This window comes from Pseudorca crassidens, chromosome 7 (genome assembly GCF_039906515.1).
Source record: "Pseudorca crassidens isolate mPseCra1 chromosome 7, mPseCra1.hap1, whole genome shotgun sequence".
Lineage (NCBI taxonomy): Eukaryota > Metazoa > Chordata > Mammalia > Artiodactyla > Delphinidae > Pseudorca > Pseudorca crassidens.
The window spans coordinates 89,548,063-89,552,442 of NC_090302.1; the positions used below are offsets into that span (position 1 = coordinate 89,548,063).

Below are 4,380 nucleotides of genomic sequence, written 5' to 3' on the forward strand. Positions count from 1 at the left end.
TGTATAACAACATCTTTATTGAGAGTCTCTAGTTGTTGAGTGATTGCTGTAATGCATTGCTCTAGTTATTTAAATATGGGTTCCTTTAGCTATTTGAATTTATTTACAATAGCTGTTTTGAAGGCTTTGTCTGCTATATCCAATATCTGGGGATAACCAGAGCCAATAGCTATTGACTCCCTTTTTTCTGAGTATGGGCCACACTTCGTTGTGCCTTTGCCTGTCTTATGATGTTTTATTGAAAATATAATGTATTGTAGCAACTCTGGATTCCAATTCCCTTCTCTCATGCATTATTGTTGTTGTTTTGTTTGTGTACTCTGTCTCCCCAACAGTGTATGGTTGCTGATGTATCTGCTCAGTTGTTTGTTCTTATTTTTGTGTTTAAGCCCTCTTTCCCAGGTTTTGTCCTGGTGACTGCATAGCTTAGCATTCAGGTAAAGGTTAATCAGATTGTTCTCAGAGCTAATGAGGTTTCCACCTTCTGCTGATGGGTCTGTGTGTGGGCAGAGGAGCACCTTCTAAGCTCAAGTGACTTTCAAGTGTACCTTGGCTTTCACATTCCACTGAAATCTCTTGCATCTTCACTCCATAAAAAGGCATACTGTGATGGCTGGAGATGTGCAAATGTCTTCAGTCTGCTGTAGTCTTTCTCATACATGTGCACACACTCTGGGATATGTTGAGTTATCAAGTTCCCATTGCTGTCTCACCTCCTGGAGCTCCCTAGTAAATTCTCAGCTTTCCTTCTGGTCCATTGCTTGCTCAAAACGGTCCTGAACTGTTAGCAGAGCTTCAGGTCTTCCCTGATCACTTGCTAATGAGATCTACTTTAACTGAAATAACTCCAGATCAAGTGAGATCTCTCTAGCAGTGGAATCAAAGGAGATAGTTTTCTTGCCCTGCTTCCACATTTTAAAAAATAAATTTATTTATTTTTGGCTGCATTGGGTCTTCGTTGTTGTGCGTGGGCTTTCTCTAGTTGTTTCGAGCAGGGGCTACTCTTTGTTGTGGTGTGCAGTCTTCTCATTGCAGTGGCTTCTCTTGTTGTGGAGCACGGGCTCTAGGTGCACGGGCTTCAGTAGTTGTGGCCCATGGGCTTAGTTGCTCCGCGGCATATGGGATCTTCCCGGACCAGGGCTCAAACCAGTGTCCCCTGCACTGGCAGGCAGATTCTTAACCACTGCACCACCAGAGAAGCCCCTGCCTCCACATTTATTGAACTATGATGATGGGAGGTGACAGCAGCTTCCCCAAGAAAGAACGTCCATGCTCTTGCTGTTTGTAACTGAATTTCAGTAGTTTTCATTGATAAAATTTTCTCAGTTTGATGTGTGCACTTGGTGAATTTCCAAGCACTGAAATAGCTGTTTGACAGTTCTGACAGTTTTCTCCAGCTTTGATAAATGATTTTTGGGAAGAGGATGTGTGGACTTGCTAACAGGATCATGTCAAAAATCCAAATAGCAAGTGTGCAGGCCTATCCCAGCAGTCAGGGGGCAGGCAGGGCATGGGCATCATGTGGCTCATGTACCTGCTGAGCTGGCTGTTGCTCTTCATCCAGGTGGCCTTCATCATTCTGGCCATTATAGCCGGACTCTACTACCTGGCAGAATTGATAGAAGAATACACAGTGGCCACTAGTAGGATCATAAAATACATGACCTGATTCTCCACAGCTGTATCGATTGGCCTCTACATTTTTGAGTGCTTCCCCACCTGCATGATTGGCATGGGTCTCTGCACCAACCTTGTCTACTTTGGTCACCTCCAGACCTTCCCCTTAGTCATGCTGACCTCGCTTAACTTCATCCTGTTGTATGGGTTAGTGGTGGTGAATCATTACCTAGAGTTTCAATTTTTTGCAGAGGAATATTATCTTTTCTCAGAGGTCCTGGCTTATTTCACTTTCTGCCTGTGGATAATCCCATCTGCATTCTTTGTGTCACTGTCGGCTGGGGAGAACGTCCTGCCCTCCACCAGGCAGCCAGGAGATGATGTGGTCTCCAATTACTTCACCAAAGGTAAGTGGGGCAAATGCTTAGGAATCCTGGTTGTCTTCTCCTTCATCAAAGAAGCCATTCTACCCAGTCGGCAGAAGATATACTGACCCCCTGGGGAGGGGATGCTGGGGCAAGATCAGGAGAGTCAGGCCCCTGGGCCTCTGCACTAGGTGGGGGCCAGTAGCTAGAAGGCACCTTCCCCCAGCCCTGGCCCTCCTTCCCTGACTCCCCCAGATGCCCCCATCCCCACCCTCCTCAGGAGGTTCAGCTTGGCTCAGATCTGATGCTGCCAGAGGCTGAGACTTCAGAGAGCACTAGGGAGGATGCTGTGCCTGCTTAGCCAGGAGGCCGTGGTCCACCTTTGGAGGGCAAAGGCTGAGCTCCTGTGGCCCTCCCGCCCCCTCCTGTGATGGGTCTGGAGTTCTGGCTCAGCCAGGGCAGGCAGGGCAGGGGCCGTGAAGCTGGAGAGCAGATGGTGATAATTGCTGTGGCAGATGGCCGTAAGGAGGGGCCGTGGCTTAGCACTCGTAAGAGAAAGTTTCTGCTGTTGAACTGCGATTTCTGTCCAAGTGCTGATTGCCATTTGAATAAATATGCTAGATGGCACTGTTTGCCATAATACCCTGAAAAAAAATATCCAAAGAGTACTTTTGTTGCAAGAATTCTCTTGCAGTGCTAGACATTGTTTATCTTTACTCACCATCCATTTCTACATTTATTCTTCTACTCCTTGTGAAGGGTGGGAAGGTTAAAAACTACATCTCCCAGAGACTTTTGCCCTTAGGAGTCTGGATTGATTGACTTGGGTTCTGCCAATAAGATGTGATTGCATGAGATATGGAAGGCAGAAGGGAGGAGGGTGCCATTCTCTTGGCAGAGATGGCACTGATGTGTAGGTTCTGGCAGATGTGAACTTTTGCAATGGCCCAATTCCATATCCCACTCACTTTCACCCAGTTTCATGGGTGTGGCAGCTGTGACCTTGGCAATGGTTTCATGCAGCTTCTTGATCTCTGGATTACAGCTGCTATGGCAGGACTCTGAGGCCTAGTCATAGCCCCACCGACTTCAAATCTTAAAGTCCTTTCCATGATTTTGCAAGCAACTGATTCCCTGTATTAAATCCCTATCTGTTTGAAACATCTAGAGTGATTTCTATCTCCTGAACTACAACTTCATCTATACAATTATATTTTGGAGACTTTGGGATGATTAAACTCTTCTTTTAGGCAATGGTTACTCTCCCTTGAGGGGCTATTATCCAGGTCTGACTGAGAAAATCACATATCACCCATAGTTCCTGGACTGGGATGTGGCAACCATATGAGACTTGGATTGTCTTCATTGGGCAGGGTTGATATGTATTTTATGTAGGTGTGGGCATTATTTAAAGTGTGTATATGGGAAAGGGGTGGTGAGAAGAGTTGTTTGTTGGTGAAATCTCAAACATTTCAGCCCAGATGCCCAGATCCCAGCTGCATGGAGCCTGGGAGGTGAGGATTGGCCCCTTGTTTGAGCTTCAAAACTGGGAGGTTGGCCCATCTTCCATCAAAACTCACATGATGGGGGAATTCTCCCAACACAGGAAAGGGTTCTGATCCTAGAGGCCCAGAAATAACACAGATTTTTCACAGTGGTAGTTGGATGAGAGCCTGGAAAGATGGGGAGGCCACATGGGGGAGCTATGTTTAACACAGCCTTGGAAATTCATCTGGAAATGCCATGTTGGCTGGGGATCCAGGAGGACCCAGAGGTGGAGTAAGACATGAAGAACAGTTTAGGTGGCAGTGGGGTGATGATGATGAGTGAGAGTGTAGATTCCCCTCCCGAGCTCCCAGAGCTCAGGGGTTCAAACCCATGGCCATATCATTCTCTGTTCCTCAATTTCCTCATCTGAAAAATGGGGATAATAGCTAGGCCATTAGGCTTTTGTAAGGATTAAATAAGATAAAGCAGGCACATGAGAGCAACCAATGGATTCATTGAAAACAAGAAGTAGGTCGAAGCAGGAGGTCAGAATTCATGTCCACTAGCAGGGACAGCCACCCAGAAGTCAAGTGGCACTCAGATGATAGCTATTCAGAGACAGGTAAATGACTTTTTTTTTTTCGTCTTCTCATGTTGTATGAAGGTAATATCATTACAACATTAAAACACTTGAAATTTTTTATCTTAAAAATTTCAAAATAGACCCAAAAGTCAAGAGCATAATGTAGCACCCACCCAGCTTCAACTACCATCAACAACTTCTGAAATTTCATTATCCTCATCTCCCCTTTTTTCTGGAGTATTTGAAAAAATATGTTAACCATCATGTTCTCCACTTGTACATACTTGCAGGTGTATTTACATCCAAACAGTCATTTTTCTACATAAT

The 4,380-nt window shown here is 45.5% G+C and overlaps 1 pseudogene; it reads left to right on the forward strand.

Moving 5' to 3' along the window:
• The first annotated feature begins 1,503 nt into the window (after positions 1 to 1,503).
• LOC137227111 (protein TEX261 pseudogene) lies at positions 1,504 to 2,142 on the forward strand (annotated as a pseudogene).
• The last annotated feature ends 2,238 nt before the right edge of the window (positions 2,143 to 4,380 follow it).